The sequence below is a fragment of the Moschus berezovskii genome, chromosome 5 (assembly GCF_049115385.1).
Source record: "Moschus berezovskii isolate FMDL1 chromosome 5, NW_MosBer_1.0, whole genome shotgun sequence".
Lineage (NCBI taxonomy): Eukaryota > Metazoa > Chordata > Mammalia > Artiodactyla > Moschidae > Moschus > Moschus berezovskii.
The window spans coordinates 120662156-120680245 of NC_142464.1; the positions used below are offsets into that span (position 1 = coordinate 120662156).

The window sequence follows — 18090 nt, forward strand, 5'->3', positions numbered from 1 at the left end:
GAGCAGCGCATGCATCCTGCTCCCGAGTGGAGGTCCCTCTTAACTTCTGAAGCCACTTCTAAGAACATTTCGAAACCTCATTACTTATGAAACACCAGACTACAGATAAAAGTCAAGGTGCCAAGGAAGAAGTTTTCATCTCAGTTCGAACTGCTGTGCTTTCAAGGTCTGGGTATTTTGGCACATTCAGTAGCAAGACCCACTGAGAGCCATCAGAGAACTGCCAGCAGAAACCCCAGGATGGCTCCAGACCCAAGAGCTGCATCAGCACAAAACTGGGTCTTTGTTTTTTTTTTTCAATTTTAGGAATCTTTAAAAACAACCTTATCTAAAATGGAGTAACTTTGGTTTTACGAGCAGCAAGCAGCAAGCAAAGTACAGAAGCAAAAATGCATTACAGAAGCATTAAGTTCTACATTAGGTCACAGCGTCTAATCTGAAATCACACCCATAATATCATTTTTCAGGATATCTGGGAAATAGTTATTTCCCAGGATGTCTGAACCATAGCTACTCTATTTTGACTTTTAATTGTTAAAAAAAAAATTTTAATAGCCAAAGCAGATGTCACCATTAATGACGTCAGTGTTTTTCTAGGTATGAGAAGATGCAAGAATTGGAACTCATAAAACCTTTTTCTGAAAAGATCTGACTATCTGAAGGCCTGTTCTGCCAGTTTTTTTCAGAGCACAGAGTGCCTCATTCCTGATTTTCACCCTGAACTTCTTTCAGGGGGTGTTGAAGGTCAGCAGCTTGGAATGGTCATGATGTAATCTTTGTAGAGGCAGCTGGCAAGTACCAACTTCCAGTCAGCAGGGTCCCTTCATAGCCACATATCTGACCATGTGACACCATTTTATGGCCATTGTGTCCCGCGGTGCTGGGAAGGCTCATTCCCAGGTCTAGGTAAGCGATGGGCCACTCAGTGTGCTAAAATTGGACCAGGCCTTGCAAGTAGCAAAAGTCTCTGGACCACTGTCTTACTAGCCTCCTGGTCCAGGAAAATATTCCCTCTTGTTGCTTTTTCTCATACCCAGAGTCACATTATTACAATTATTGATCTCATATGGAACTGCATATCAGCATTATATCACAGGCTCAGTGAAACAAGTGACAGAAAATAATATAGCCATAGCTAGCAGTTATTAGCAAAATAAGAATTATAAGTCAAGAACATTTATTAGATAAAGCCTGGTATACCCCAAGTCACCTGACTTCATTTGTTAAATGACTATGCTGCTGCTGCTGCTGCTAAGTCGCTTCAGTCGTGTCCGACTCTGTGCGACCCCATAGATGGCAGCCCACCGGGCTCCCACGTCCCTGGGATTCTCCAGGCAAGAACACTGGAGTGGGTTGCCATTTCCTTCTCCGATAGCCTGGTGTTAATCTCCTGGTTGTACATTATGGAGCATCTGACCTTTATCTGAAGATTGGTTACTGAGATAAGCCTTAGAAACTAACCTAGAGTGTCCTTTTTAATAACTTAATTAAATCTTTTAGCAGTATCACGTAACAAGGAACTGTCTCAGCAGTGAGTCTTGGTAAACACTAGACCTTAATTAACAAAACTAGAAACTTAATTTAACAATTTACAAAACTTAATATTCCATGATTTTTCATTATGGAGACATTAACCCTGTATCTAGGAAGGCTTTAACCCGTCAAATAAAAAATGAGGTTTGTCAGGGAGCTGGGAAAAGCCAAGCAGCCATCTTGGATTTCCCATAGCCCTGACTCTGATTTCCAGCTATTGTTTTTAATTTTCCTATTTAGAAGCAGACTGTTGCCATGGTTTAAGGACATTAGGATGGCATAAGTCTAACAGAGTTTTTGTATAAGCAAAATGAGCTTTTACATGTCTACAAACCCTACAATGGGATTAATTTCTAAAACTAGGCCTATGGTAGAAAAGCATTTGATTTATATGCAGAGGTCTAAGAAGTCAAGAAAACATTATAAATGATCATACGAATCAGGTCCAGCATCTTGGGCAAGCTGTCTGCCTCTGATGTCGTCGTCTTCTCATCCTGGTGTAGTGTAGTTTCTTCTGCAAAAAGTAAGTCCTTCCATCCAGGTTGGAGACAGTCCCTTAAATTATGTCTTTTTCTAGTCCTGGTTGCAGGTCATGAGGCATCTGATCTTCATCCAAAGATAGATCACTGAGACAAGCTTCAGAAACAAACCTTGGGTGCTCTTCAAGAACTCAGCCAAATCCCAGTTCAGAAACTTGGTATTTATCCAAAAGTCCTTTTTATAAATCTTCGAAGGGCGTCCACTGCCCACCAGATTCCAGATGGGGAGAGACCTCTCTCCCGCAGAGCCAGCTGCCTTCCAGCACGAATGCTGGGCCTCGGCCTTACGCCGGCTACAGCAATCAATTTGCCCCTGATCAGACCTGGCACCGGTGCTGTAATCAGCCCTCCTCCGGGCTGATGAACCCCTTCTGCCGGGAGAGAGTTATTCTCCCCAGTCAGAGGGATCCCGGACAAGGCCCCAAATGTTATGCCCTGAGTCCGGTCCCCCCATACTGGTAGAATAAGACACTCGCAGCAATGCAAAAGCAAGAATGGTGTTTATTTCTAGCTCGAGCTAGGGCTCATGCCTCCTCCAGCACAGTGGAGTGCGGACAAGAGCAAGGGTCTTTGTTTAAAGTGAGATTATCAGACTGCATTTCTGGAGATGTAGCCCATTAATCTGCATTTTTAGCCTTCTACCCTGGTGACTGATGCTTAGACAACGAAGGCTTGAGAACCAGCAGTGTTCCTGACTAATCCATGCAGCTTTCCAAAGACACCTCCATCCTCCCAAACACAACTGCAGAACAACAGACGTGAAGCAAAACCTCCCCAAACATCTTTCTTCGGTTGCACTGAGCTGACCAAGCCCAGTAGCTTTGTGGGGCCCCTGACTTCCCCATTTTGGTGCCCTTGGAACCTGGCACATAGTAGGCACTCAGTAAGGATGTGTGCATGCTAAGTCACTAAGTCCTATCTGACTCTTTGGGACCACATAGATTGCAGCCTGCCAGGCTCCTCTGTCCATGGGGTTTTCCAGGCAAGAATACTGCAGTGGGTTGCCATGCCCTCCTCCAGGGGATCTTTCCGACCTAGGGATCTAGCCCACATCTCTTGCGTCTCCTGCACTGACCACTGGTGCCACCTGGGAAGCTGCTGAGGTACCCAAACTGAGCCCAGGCTCAGCCAATCAGACGCTCACTCCTGGGCTTGTGCACGAGACACAGGGCAGCAGTGGCAGTTTCAGCTTCAGTGATGGCAACACGCGAGCAGCCACAGTCAGAGCCTCATGACGGCCACGGCTGTATCCCATCAGGAATCCTGCTGCAAGCCCCGAGTCCACTCCTCTGGGCTCCCAAGCCTGGCTAGCCAGTCTTTCGGTCCCATCACTAAGCCACCCAGTATCCAGTCTCTTTTCTGCTAAAATTATGCAGAATTGCTTTCGATCATCTGTAACAATGCATCCTGACTTTGAACTAATCTCAGTGTGAACTCTTGCTCCCTACAAACTGACTTCCTTCATACTGTAAGTGGTCCCAACAAAACAATATTCGCTTTATTATTTTCTACCTGTTCTTTGATGCACTTTGCTTCACCACACTAGATACACAGGAATAGTCCAGCATGGAACTCATAAAGTGAAAGTGCAAGTCCCTCAGTTGTGTTCTACTCTTTGGGACCCCATGGACTATGCAGTCCATGGAATTCTCCAGCCCGGAATACTGGAGTGGGTCACCTGTCCCTTCTCCAGGGGATCTTTCCAACCCAGGGATTGAACCCAGGTCTCCCGCATTGCGGGTGGATTCTTTATGAGCTGAGCCACAAGAGAAGCTCAAGAATACCAGAGTGGGTAGCTTATCCCTTCTCCAGTGGATCTTCCTGATCCAGGAATCAAACCCGGGTCTCCTGCGTTGCAGGCAGATTCTTTACTAACTGAGCTATCAGGGAAGCCCAGAACTCATAAGGAAGTTAAATGGGATACATTAAGAAAACTAATTAAAAGGCACTGTATCAGGGAACAGAGGGCCCTGGCTTTTAAGAGGAGGAAGTCTCTAGTCCCACTGATAACCTGAGTAACAGCAGTTGTTTACAGTCCCCGTGCGGTTCTCATTGCTATCTGTGAAATGGGGTCTTGAATGGCGTGGGAGGGCTGGCGATGTAATACAGGTACAGGACGTGGCCGCACACACACCTGGCAGTCAACAGAGGGTCTGGACCGCCCCTGCCAAGAGCAACAGCCTCCGCTCCGCCGCGGCCGCCGCTGACAGAGGAGAAGATCCAAAGTCCTAAGTTCACACACGTTGAATAATAGGAAGTTGCCTACATTCAAGTCTTTCGAAAACAGTCATGCGGCTCAGGCAACCCAGGAACAGCCAGCAGTTTAGTCTCGGGGGCGGGGACGTTCCAGGACCCCAAGTACACACCTGCTGAAACTATGCAAGCTCAGCCGCCTGTCTCTGGAACCCGGGAAAACCGTCCTCCAAGCCCCGGGGCAGGAGCAAGTTTCAGCAGCTGCCGCGGGCTACAGGGCACAACCTGTTGCTACTCCGAGCTGGAGGCGCCGCTTGCTCCCGCCTTTTCCCGCCACCCTCTGTCGGCCCAGGGCCCCGTCCTGCCCGCGCGCCCTCGGCGCCAGGAGCCTCTCCAGGGCTGCTGGACAAAGGATCCGCGGCCGGCTGGGCGGGCGCGCGAAGCCCGGAGACTCCAGGAATCCTTCGCCACCCGGGGGAACCGGGGGGTGCCCGAGTAACTTGGCCGGCGCTGGCGCGGGTTGGCGTGGACTGGGGTCGCCGGTGAGAGAGGGGTCCCGAGAGGTACGCCCCCGGTTCCCGCGATCCGATCCACCGCCGCTCTCGGCGAGAACTTGGAGAAACTGACCTCGGGCCCCGACTCCCCCACACTGCGAATCTTCCTCTGTCCACGCTTCCCTTTGTTATCCTCCCCGGCGCCTTACCGGCCGGGGTGCGCCTCCAACACCCCGTTCTCCGTCCGGCGACCGCTGAAAGTGGACCGAGGGATGCTTCAAGCCAGGGGTGACTGCGCTCCCACGTGGGCACGGCGACAAGGCCGCCCACGGCACCCCCAGAGCCCCCACGTGTGCTGGTAGGTCGCTCTCCGTACTCTTTTCAGCAAATCAGAGGAAGGGGACCCCTCTCCCTATCCAGCCGGGGAGAGTCAGTGCCCCACACCCCTCGTTCCACTAACCTCCCCCTCCCCCGGGGACTCCCCTCACCGACCACCAGTTCCCAAGCCCCAGGCCCGCCTCCCTGGTCCGCCCTCCTCTCAGAGAGCGAGCCGGTGGCCTCGGGGTCCGAGTCGCGCTCGCGCTTCCATCTCCGTCTCGCACCCAACAGCCGTCGGCTCCTCTCCGCTGCGTGGAAAGACCCAGCACGCAGCCCGCAAAGTTGGCCCGCGTCTGCGCCCTGACCCGAACTCCCGCGGGGTCCACCTCGCCCTGCAGCCCCTCCGGTTCCCCTGCCGCTCTCTGGGCTGGCATCACCTGCCGCGGGCCGGGGAGAGAGCGCCGGGGGCTGGGACAGGGGTCGCAGAGCGTGCCCCTCCCCCCCATTTACCACCCCCCGGCTTTCTGGGAGCGGGGCGCTTAGTCCCCCGGGTCGGGGCCGCAGACACCTTCCGGGCCCCGAAGGGGCTACTCACCGCGCGCCGGGTCCAGCTCTCCTTCAGATCTAGCCGCCGCCGCCGCCCCCCCGCCCCCGGCTCTTTCCTCGCCTCCCCCCACCAGCCTCACCCCGCCCCGGCTCATAAATGATTTATGAGTCGGCTTCGGGGACCACCGGGCTGGCTTCCGGAGAGGCGGCCCCGCAGCCCCGCGCGCCTGCCAGACAGACCCCGGGACAGGGCAGGTCTGGAAAGGCGCCGGCCTTGGAGGCAAGCCGGCGAGGTCCGGAGCGGGGGGTGCCGCGGGGACCTGTTGCAGACCGCCCCCCACCCCCGCAACTGGCGCTCACGGGCGGGGACTTGAGGATGCGGCCGCCGGAACGCGCCGCTTCCTGAAACGTACGCGCCTGCGGCTGGAGGGCCGAGCGCGCGGCCCGGGGCCCCGGTGGGGACCGGCTGAGGGTTCTGCACGCGCGCTCCCGGTTGAACCCGCTGGGCAGCTTTGCCCACATGCCTCGGGGCACTCCTGGAGACCCAGCTGCTGCCACTTCCTGCGGCGAGAGCCGGGCTCCGGCGCGCACGCCCTTCTCCCAGCACCCATGCCTCCTCGAGGCAGGCTGAGCGTGTTTGAACACCGCTGCGCTTCTGAAAACTTCTCTCTGGTTCCAAATCAGACCTGCCTCGGTTGACTCCCTCTGCCACCTTAGACGCTTTTATTGACAGATTACAAGGCCTTTTTTTTTTTTTTTTAATTTACCCAAATAAAACCAAACTAAAATCCTTTGGTTCCTTAGCGTGTACCAACCGCAATGCTAGTGGCTGGGGCTAGAACACCCAGAAAGAGCCACCCTTGCTCCCATATACACACACAGGCAGCCGCTACAGGTCCAAACACACGGAGCTTTCATTTGCTGGGAGTTACCTGCCATCCTCTGGAGAACCGAATGGCAGTCCACTCCAGTATTCTTGCCTGGAGAATTCCATGGACAGAGAAGCCTGGCGGGCTACAGTCCATGAGGTCGCTAAAAGTCAGCACAACTGAGCGACTAACACAGACACCCACCCCTGCCACCCCCACTGGTGAGGGGCGTGAAGCTCTCTCCAAGAACAACGCGCCCCCCCCCCCCCCGCTGTGGTCACCGGAGGTTCACCTCACTCCTCACTCACTACTTCCTACTCCCTTCCGGACAGTGTCAGGCACACAGTAGGTGTTTCATGTTTGTGATATGGATGGATTGATGAATGAATGGAAAGATGGACAGACTGACAACTGAATGATGGACAGGAAGGTTGACTTAATAGTTCTTTCACTTACCCCAGAATCTAGCAGAAAACAGGTGCTCAAAAGAGCATTATTTGTTTGACAACTTTAAGTCAAAAAAAAAAAGGTGGGGAGGAGCTTCCCTGGTGGCTCAGCTGGTAAAGAATCCGCCTGAAATGCAGGAGACCTGGGCTGATCCCTGGGTTGGGAAGATCCCCTGGAGAAGGGAAAGGCTACTCACTCCAGTATTCTGGCCTGGAGAATTCCAAGGGCTGTGTAGTCCACGGGGTCCCAAAGAGTCAGACAGACTGAGCAACTTTCACTTTTAAACTGATCTTGGGGCTTCCCTGGTGGTTCAGGAGCTGAGACTCCACCCTCCAAATGCAGGGGCCAGGTTCAATCCCTTGTCAGAGGGCTACATCCCACAGCCCACAACTAAGAGTCCCCAGGCTGCAAATAAGATCCTCCATGCCACACCAAAGGTTAAAGATCCAAGACCCAGGGCACCAAGCAAATAATATTTTTTTTAATGCAAGAAAACTAAAAGTTTAAACTGAGCTTGACTGTGCATATTTCTAGGATATTTCCTAGCTCAGGAAACTTCTGAAACCTGTACTATAGGCATGGAGAGGTTAGGTGGTACCCTGACACATCTAATCAGCTGCTCCGGGTCTCTACTGGAACACCTCCAGAGATCCCCACACTTCCGCTCAAAGGCAGCCCTCTCTGAGTGGGGCCCAGAGACGAGCTCTCCCCTCCCAGTAGCAGCCAGCTCTCCTGCCTCAAATTTGGACGCTGTTCCTTTTTATCCCTGTGACTCTGGCTGCTTCATCTCATTGACCCTGTTTCCTCGTCTGCAAAATAAAAATAATTATGCCTCAGGAGGCTCTTTTTTACCTCTAATAATGACAATAGCAGTAGTGCCTGACTCTGCGACCCCATGGACTATAGTCCGTCAGGCTCCTCTGTCCATGAGATTTCCCAGGCAAAGGACCCCGTGGACTGCAGCATGCCAGGCTGTCCTTCACTATCTCCCTAAATTTGCTCAAACCCATATCCATTGAGTCAGTGATGCCATCCAGCCATCTAATCCTCTGCTGCCCCCTTCTGCCTTCAGTCTTTCCCAGCATCAGGGTCTTTTCCAGTGAGTCAGCTCTTCACATCAGGTGGCCAAAATATTGGAGTTTCAGCTTCAGCATCAGTCCTTCCAGTGAACACCCAGGACTGATTTCCTTTAGGATTGACTGGTTGGATCTCCTTGCAGTCCCAGGGACTCTCAAGAGTCTCCTCCAACACCACAGTTCAGAAGCATCAATTCTTCGGTGCTCAGCTTTCTTTACGGTCCAACTGTCACATCCATACATGACTACTGGAAAAACCATAGCTGTGACTATATGGACCTTTGTCACCAAAGCGATGTCTCTGCTTTTTAATACACTGTCTAGATTTGTCATAGCTTTTCTTCCAAGGAGCAAGCATCTTTTAATTTCATGGCAGGAGTGATTTTGAAGCCCAAGAAAATAAAGTCAGTCACCGTTTCTATTGTTTCCCCATCCGTTTGCCATGAAGTGATGGGGCTGTATGGCACCATTCGTTTTTTGAATGTTGAGTTTTAAGCCAGCTTAAATATAGATTAATAATAGATTCTTAAGTAGAATAGATCTATTCTATTAAATAGATTTAATATAGATTCTTAAAGAAGAGTAAAATACTCCTCTTTCACCTTCATCAAGACAACATGAAACCCTCTGGGCCTGTACTCTCCCAACAGATAGTGTACTGTGGATTGAAAGGGTGGGCCACTGGTTTTCTTGTAGACACTGAATGCTTTAACTGTTTTTATCCATTTCATACCCCTCAACACCTACTCTACCTGGACCATCGCAGGTGTTTAATAAATTAATGAATAAATGGTAAAAACAGAACAATATTAAGATGTGTTCTGAGCAGTCATAGGCAGACAGCAACAGGACCTAATGATTTGTTCTGTTCAATTTGGCTTAGAGTTCTAATCCAACAGTCTCACTATTCAGCACAACTGAATTTCTTTTCTTTTTTTTTTTTTAATAGAGGTCTAGATGGATTACAATATTGCATTAGTTACAGGTGTACAGGACAGAGTTTCGTTTTTATTTTCTGCAGATTATATTCCATTATAGGTTGTTACAAGATATTGGATATAATTCCCTGTGCTATACAGTAAATCCTTGTTGCTTATCTATTTTATGTATAGCAGTTTGTACCTGTTAATCTCATATTCCTAATTTGTCCCTCCTCACCCCCTCTGCTTTGGTAACCATAAGTTTGTTTTCTATGTGAGTCTCTTTCTGTTTTGTATATAGATTCATTTGTATTAATTTTTAGATTCCACATATTAGTGATATCATATAGTATTAGTCTTTCTCTGCCTGACCTATTTCTTTATGTATAATATCTCTGAGTCCATCCATATTGCTGCAAATGGCAATACTTCATTTTTTTTATTGCTGAATAATATACGGGATATAGATATACACACACACATATGGGAGATATATATATCTGGGAGATATATATACACACACATATGGGAGACATATATATATAAATATATATATTATATACATGCATAACATTTCCTAAAGCAATCATCTGTTGCTGGGCACTTTGGTTGTTCCCACGTCTTCACTATGGTAAATAGCTGCTGCTATGAACACTGGGGTGCATATACCCTTTCAAATTAGAGTTTTCAGTTTTTCCAGATATGTATTCAGGAGTGGATCATATCTTTAATAAGGAACTTCCATAGTCTTTAGTGGCTGCACCTAGTTTATATTCCCAGCAACAGTGTAGGAGGTTCCCTTTTTTCCACACCCTCTCCAACATTTATTATTTTTAGACTTTTTGATGATGGCCACTCTGATGGGTGTGAGGTGAATACCTTTTGATTTAGTCCAACTGAATTTCTACATCATCTGTTATAGGCAAGGCCAGAGAGGGTGATGCTGTTCCCATATACACACTGAGTCATTAGATGCAAAAATTAGGTCTCCCTTTCTGAAATCGCTCCTCCCTTTTCCTGCCCAGATGAAATGTAAACACGAGACAACAGGTCACCCTCGAAAGAGCTAGAAGAGGCATTCAGATTCAGTCACGAACAGCTAGTGTGGTCCCTAGTGAGTCATGTAACCCCTGCGCTTCACTTTCCTCACTGGTCAACAGCAGTACTCAATGACCACAGCAGGCTAGAGGCCACCATCTTGGACAGTGCACGCAGATGGGACGTTTCCAATATCACAGACAGGTCTGTTGGACAGTGCTGCCTTAGAGAGAACCATATTAAAGGAAAAATTACAACAGGACTGCAAAAACAAACTCAAGTTTCAGGAAAAGTTGTCAGGGTTTATGACATTAGAAATGAAGTGTTGACTGACATATCAGTTATTGTCACTACACAACCCCTGGTCATTCAACAATCCTTGATCTTTGGCAAGATGTTCCTTATGAAGAACTGAAAATTTTCCTCTGAGTCTAAGACTAAAACAAAATAGGTTAGTGAGTATATTATTCTAATTAATCTGACAATTTCTATGAATAATTACGTTCCAAAAAATTTTGTTTGTGTTACTAACAAATATGGCAGCATATGACTCTATAGAAAAATAAATCCATATCATCCCAACATCTACTGACTTATCTTCTTAAGACTGAAATTTGTGTAAAGACCACCTGGGAGACAGAGAGGCAGACAGAGACAGAAAGAGGACGAGAGTAATTGTTCTTAATAGAAATTCCACTAGTTTTGAAGGGAATGGCTTCACGCAAGGCAGGGTTCTCTTATAAATGTTTTACCTCATGATTTCCTGTTAATCTTTCTTTTTTCCACTTGGCTCTGGGCTTAGATTCCAAAAAAATAGTATTGTTGGTGTTTAATAACCAAAAGTCAGAAATACATTCTTGAGCTTTGAAAACCTTCAGCTAAGATTTGGAACTCATCCATCAAGCCCACTGCATGCTGGTTCAAAGATGGAGAGGGAAAACTTCAATCCAGTTTGGAGCAAGAGCAGGAAAGACAGAAAAGGGGCCAGGCCAAAGACAGTGCCTCCGAGCCTGGATTCCAAACACAAAACCTGCTGAGAACTTGGAAAACTCAGTCACAATTTAATGGGGCAGGTGTGGGGCAGTTTTATATTTTATGTGCTGAATCTGTCTTTGGTAACTTTGGAATAAATGCCTCATCTCTATGGCTGGCTTTCCCTCTGACATCATTTTTAACATGTACTAACTCAGATGGGGAGTCATAATTTGCCTTTAGCAACCGTATGGGAAACAGGAGAACAGTGAAAGGTGAGAGAATTATAAAGTGTTAGGATACTCACTCTCATTTTCTTGAGGAAGGCAAGGTTCTTTCCAGCCAAATGCTATTGAGAGCTTGCAGAAGGAGGTAGGCAGGAAAATCCCACAATTTCTGGTTCTCTAGTTTTCAGTTTTTATCATAGCCCCAAAAAGATTCACCCAGGAACTTTTAATTTATGCAACACAAAACTTGTATCCAGGACTTCCCTGGTGGTCCAGAGGTTCAGAATCCACTTGCCAATACAGGGAACATGGGTTTGATCCCTGGTCCAGAAAGATTACACATGCTTCAGGGCAACTAAGCCCGTGTGCCACATCTACTGAGTCAGTGAGCTACATCCACTGAAGCCCAGGTGCCCTGGAGCCTGTGCTCTGCAACAAGGGAAGCCTCTGAGGCGAGAGGCCTGCACACTGCAAGTGGAGAGCAGCCCCACTCACCACAACCAGAAAAGCCCTTGCGCGTCAACAAGGACACAATGAGTGCAGCAAAACAACCAAAACCCAGAAAAACAAAGAGAACCTGCCTCTGTGCACACACTGCTTTGCCCATCTGGGAATAATTACTGTTGGTACTCCCCTCTAAAGAATTACTAATTTGCATTGTCTTCATCAGCATCTGAAAGCACTTATTAAGCATCGATTAATAGCATTCACTCATCCATTCAGCAGGATCTACTCAGCACCTGAAACCTAGCAGGATCCTGCAGAGCCCTCCTAGACAACCAGAGATTTGGCTCAGACAGTAAAGAGTCTGCCTGCAACGTGGGAGACCCAGTTTCGATCCCTGGGTCAGGAAGAGCTCCTAGAAAAGGAAATGGCAACCCACTCCAGTATTCTTGCCTGGAGAATTCCATGGATAGAGGAGCCTAGTGGGTTACAGTCCATGGGGTCACAAAGAGCTGGACACAACTGAGTGACTAAAACTTTCACACTTTATGGCTCAGGTAATGTTTCAACTGCAAGGAAGACCTGATGGCTACTTGGAATCGTGTGATCAAGACAATCATTTCTGAAAATAGAAGGTTCCCCCCAACTCAGCACATAGCCCCTTCTTCTTTTCCCTATTCAAACTCTGAGCAAAACCTGGGGAATTCGGAGGTGGGTCTTTGGGACGTGAGTCCACCTTCTCCCCAGGACGGCAGGCTTCCTCAACAAATCTCTTTCCTTTCACCCAACATTCATCACTCAGTATTGTATTCTTCTTTCTTAAGAGAGTCTTTCCTTAAAATTTTATTTATTTTTCTTTTTTGGCTCTGCTGGGTCTTTGTTGCTGCAAGGGCTTTTCTGTAGTCTCAGAGAACAGGGGCTACTCTCTAGTTGTGATGTGCAAGCTTCTCACTGCCGTGGCTTCTTTGTAGAGCACAGGCTCCAGGGCACATGAGCTTCAGCAGTTGCAGCACACGGGCTCAGCAGCTGCAGAACACAGGTTTAGTTGCCCCACAGCATGTGGAATCTCCCCAGACCAGGGACTGAACCCATGTCACCTGTATTGGTAAGCAGATTCTCATCCACTGTACTGCTGGGAAAATCCTAGATTCTTGAGCAAAAAGCAGCTGAATTTGAGTTTAGTAACACGGTTCCTCATTAGCAGCTGGAGAATCTAGTTACTCTGACCCAGAATATACTTACAAAAAGTCAGTCATCCTGTGTCAGGGACAGTTGTGGGGAAGTTTTATATTTCACACACTGAATCACACATAATCATTTCAAAACTTATGAAAAAAGTCATTTATCAAGCCTTGTCTTTTCCTCTTATTTCCTAGCATATTTCCCTCATTGTGAGACTTACTAAAAAAGCATTCTCTGCAAAATTTTATTCTGCTTCACACTTGGCTACCTAAGCTATCATCAGATATTTATTTTAAACCCAGTACACTTTTTGCTACTTGAAACACTATTTACTTTTTGCCCAAGCAATTAAAGTGTTAAAATATAGTCCCAACCAGCTACTTATGCCAGAGGGAAAAACTGAAGTGTGTTTTGTAGGGAAGGCCTGGGAGGTGGAGGCTGAACAGACCTGGGAATGCGCTCCAGCTCTGCTACTCTATTCACTCACTCACTCATCATTCACTCACTTGCTCGTAACCAACGCTGATTCAGCCCGTGCCATGGACAAGACTCAGCAAAGACACAGAGCAGAGAATAAGACAAAGGACACCCCTTTATGAGAGCCAAACCTCTCATAAAGGAGAACATGACACACACAAACCAACAAAGCAACAATCATGTCCGTGTATACTCTTCAGTAAGTACTTGACCTCTCTGAATTCCCAGTTTCCTCACCTATGAAATAAAGGTTTTACAAAGATTAAATGAGATGATGTGTGCAACATAGCTGGCACACAGTAGGCAATGAATGGAGGCAATTATTCTGCTCCTGTTAGCTCTCTGTCAAACTTTCTTTCACCCCTACCCCTCAAAGTTATTTTCAATTTCTAGTGGGGTAGGACTCTTGGATCCACAAGCTAAATATTTATCTCACAAATATTAACATCCTAAGGATTTGTAAGGCTCCAAGCCAGAGAGCCTGAAGGAGCTGGATATACTCTGATCTCTGCTGTGCAAAAGAAATTGTCCAAGACTCAGAAATGGGTCAAGGAGATGAGTGGGCATCTTTTCAGTGGAGTGAGGTATGTGATCTAAAGGACCTTCTGGGAATTACTGAGAGACGCCGGCCCCGGCGGCGCAGACGCAAGAGACGCCGGCCCCGGCGCAACCAATCAGGCAAAGAGGCCCGCCCGAGAGGAGCTACCCCACGCCTGAGGCCAGGGCCAGGGGCCGAGAGGAGCTGCCCCATGTCCAACAGGCGGTGGCTGCGCGGGCACAGGAGGGCCGAGAGGAGCTACTCCACGTTCAAGGTCAGGAGGGGCGGCCTTGAGGAGATACCCTTCATCCAAGGTAAGTTACAGTGGCTGCACTTTGCTGGAGCGGCTGTGAAGAGATTTTCCACGAGCAAGGTAAGAGAAACCCAAATAAGACGGTAGGTATTGGGAGGGGGCATCAGAGGGCAGACACACTGAAATCATAATCACAGGAAACTAGTCGATCTGATCACATGGACCACAGCCGAATATGGTCCACTGGAGAAGGGAATGGCAAACCACTTCAGTATACTTGCCTTGAGAACCCCATGAACAGTATCAAAGGGCAAAATGATAGGATACTGAATGAGGAAGTCCCCAGGTCGGTAGGTGCCCAGTATGCTACTGGAGCTCAGTGGAGAAGTAACTCTAGAAGGAATAAAGGGATGGAGCAAAAGCAAAACCAATACCCAGCTGTGGATGTGACCGGTGATAGAAGCAAGGTCCGATGCTGTAAAGAGCAATATTGCACAGGAACTTGGAATGTTAGGTCCATGAATCAAGGCAAATCGGAAGTGATCAAACACGAGATGGCAAGAGTGAACATAGACATTCTAGGAATCAGTGAATTAAAATGGACTGGAATGGGTGAATTTAACTCAGATGACCATTATATCTATTACTGTGGGCAGGAATCCCTTAGAAGAAATGGAGTAGCCATCGTGGTCAACAAAAGAGTCCGAAATGCAGTACTTGGATGCAATCTTAAAAACGACAGAATGATTTCTATTCGTTTCCAAGGCAAACCATTCAACATTACAGTAATCCAGGCCTCTGCCCCAACCAGTAACGCTGAAGAAGACGAAGTTGAACAGTTCTATGAAGACGTACAAGACCTTTTAGAACTAACACCCAAAAAAGATGTCCTTTTCATTATAGGGGACTGGAATGCAAAAGTAGGAAGTCAAGAAACACCTGGAGTAACAGGCAAATTTGGCCTTGGAGCACGGAATGAAGCAGGGCAAAGGCTAATAGAGTTTTGCCAAGAGAACGCACTGGTCATAGCAAACACCCTCTTCCAACAACACAAGAGAAGATTCTACACATGGACATCACCAGATGGTCAACACCGAAATCAGATTGATTATATTCTTTGCAGCCAAAGATAGAGAAGCTGTATACAGTTAGCAAAAACAAGACCAGGAGCTGACTGTGGCTCAGATCATGAACTCCTTATTGCCAAATTCAGACTTAAATTGAAGAAAGTAGGGAAAACCACTAGACCATTCAGATATGACCTAAACCAAATCCCTTATGATTATACAGTGGAAGTGAGGAATAGATTTAAGGGACTAGATCTGATAGATAGAGTGCCTGATGAACTCTGGACGGAGGTTCATGACATTGTAAAGGAGACAGGGACCAAGACCATCCCCATGGAAAAGAAATGCAAAAAAGCAAAATGGCTGTCTGAGGAGGTCTTACAAATAGCTGTGAAAAGAAGAGAAGCGAAAAGCAAAGGAGAAAAGGAAAGATATAAGCATCTGAATGCAGAGTTCCAAAGAATAGCAAGGAGAGATAAGAAAGCCTTCCGCAGTGATCAATGCAAAGAAATAGAGGAAAGCAACAGAATAGGAAAAACCAGGGATCTCTTCAAGAAAATTAGAGATTCCAAGGGAACATTTCATGCAAAGATGGGCTCGATAAAGGACAGAAATGGCATGGACCTAACAGAAGCAGAAGAAATTAAGAAGAGGTGGCAAGAATACACAGAAGAACTGTACAAAAAAGATCTTCACGACCAAGATAGTCACGATAATGTGATCACTGACCTAGAGCCAGACACCTTGGAATGTGAAGTCAAGTGGGCCTTAGAAAGCATCACTAGGAACAAAGCTAGTGGAGGTGATGGAATTCCAGTTGAGCTATTTCAAATCCTGAAAGATGATGCTGTGAAAGTGCTGCACTCAATATGCCAGCAAATTTGGAAAACTCAGCAGTGGCCACAGGACTGGAAAAGGTCAGTCTTCATTCCCATCCCAAAGAAAGGCAATGCCAAAGAATGCTCAAACTACCGCACAGTTGTACTCATCTCACACACTAGTAAAGTCATGCTCAAAATTCTCCAAGCTAGGCTTCAGCAATATGTGAACCATGAACTCCCAGATGTTCAAGCAGGTTTTAGAAAAGGCAGAGGCACCAGAGATCAAATTGCCAACATCTGCTGGATCATGGAGAAAGCAAGAGAGTTCCAGAAAAACATCTATTTCTGCTTCATTGACTATGCCAAAGCCTTTGACTGTGTGGATCACAAGAAACTGTGGAAAATTCTGAAAGAGGTGGGAATACCAGACTACCTGACCTGGATCTTGAGAAACCTGTATGCAGGTCAGGAAGCAACAGTCAGAACTGTACATGGAACAACAGACTGGTTCCAAATAGGAAAAGGAGTGCGTCAAGGTTGTATATTGTCACCTTGCTTATTTAACTTATATGCAGAGTACATCATGAGGAACGCTGGGCTGGAAGAAGCACAAGCTGGAATCAAGATTGCTGGGAGAAATATCAATAACCTCAGATATGCAGATGACACTACCCTTATGGCAGAAAGTGAAGAGGAACTCAAAAGCCTCTTGATGAAAGTAAAAGAGGAGAGTGAAAACGTTGGCTTGAAGCTCAACATTCAGAAAACAAAGATCATGGCATCTTGTCCCATCACTTCATGGGAAATAGATGGGGAAACAGTGGAAACAGTGTCAGACTTTATTTTTTTGGGGCTCCAAAATCACTGCAGATGCTGATTGCAGCCATGAAATTAAAAGATGCTTACTCCTTGGAAGGGAAGTTATGATCAACCTTGATAATATATTAAAAAGCAGAGACATTACTTTGCCAACCAAGGTCCGTCTAGTCAAGGCTATGGTTTTTCCCGTGGCCATGTATGGATGTGAGAGTTGGACTGTGAAGAAAGCTGATCGCCGAAGAATTGATGCTTTTGAACTGTGGTGTTGGAGAAGACTCTTGAGAGTCCCTTGTACCGCAAGGAGTTCCAACCAGTCCATTCTAAGGGAGATCGATCCTGGGTGTTCATTGGAAGGACTGATGCTGAAACTGAAACTGCAATACTTTGGCCACCTCATGCGACGAGTTGACTCACTGGAAAAGACTCTGATGCTGGGAGGGTTGGGGGCGGGAGGAGAAGGGGACGACCAAGAATGAGATGGCTGGATGGTATCACTGACTCTGTGGACATGAGTTTGAATGAACTCCGGGAGTTGGTGATGGACAGGGAGGCCTGGCGTTCTGTGATTCATGGGGTCGTGGAGAGTCGGACACTACTGAGCAACTGAACTGAACTGAACTGAACTGATAGAGGTGTGTATTTGATTGTAGTTCTATTGACCAGGGGGCTTCCCTGGTGGCTCAGAGGTTAAGGCATCTGCTTGCAATGTGGGAAATCTGGGTTCGATCCCTCGGTTGGGAAGATCCCCTCGAGAAGGAAATGGCAACCCACTCCACTATTCTTGCCTGGAAAATCCCATGGACAGAGGAGCCTGGTGGGCTATACTCCACAGGGTAGCAAAGAGTCGGACACAACTGAGCGACTTCACTTCTATTGACTAGGTTACATCACAACTCTGTAAGGGTTCTGTTCTGTCTGTTCAGTCAATCAGTCATGTCTGACTCTGCAACCCCATGAACTGCAGCAAGCCAGGCTTCCTTGTCCTTGACCATTTCCTGGAGTTTGCTCAAACTCATTTCCATTGAGTTGGTGATGCCATCAAAGGTCCATATAGTCAAAGTTATGGTTTTTCTAGTAGTCATGTATGGATGTGAGATTTGGACCATAAAGAAGGCTAAATGCTGAAGAAGTGATGCTTTTGAATTGTGCTGGAGAAGACTCTTGAGAGTCCCTTGGACTGCAAGGAGATCCAACCAGTCCATTCTAAAGGAAATCAACCCTGAATATTCATTAGAAGAACTGATGCTGAAGTTGAAACACTTTAGCCACCTGATGCAAAGAGCTGATTCCTTGGAAGACCCTGATGTCGGGAAAGGT

At 47.3% G+C, this 18090-nt stretch overlaps 1 protein-coding gene across 4 annotated transcripts in view; it reads right to left on the bottom strand.

Annotated features, from left to right (window-relative positions):
• PROM1 (prominin 1) overlaps positions 1-18090 on the bottom strand; it is a 158396-nt gene that overhangs the window by 125743 nt on the left and 14563 nt on the right. The window contains exon 1 of one of the 4 annotated variants that reach the window (XM_088836534.1): positions 6037-6256. The exons of 2 other annotated variants lie outside the window; for them this stretch is intronic. The gene's annotated coding sequence lies outside the window, so the exon portion shown is untranslated. One more of the 4 variants, XM_088836533.1, reaches the window with a different exon arrangement.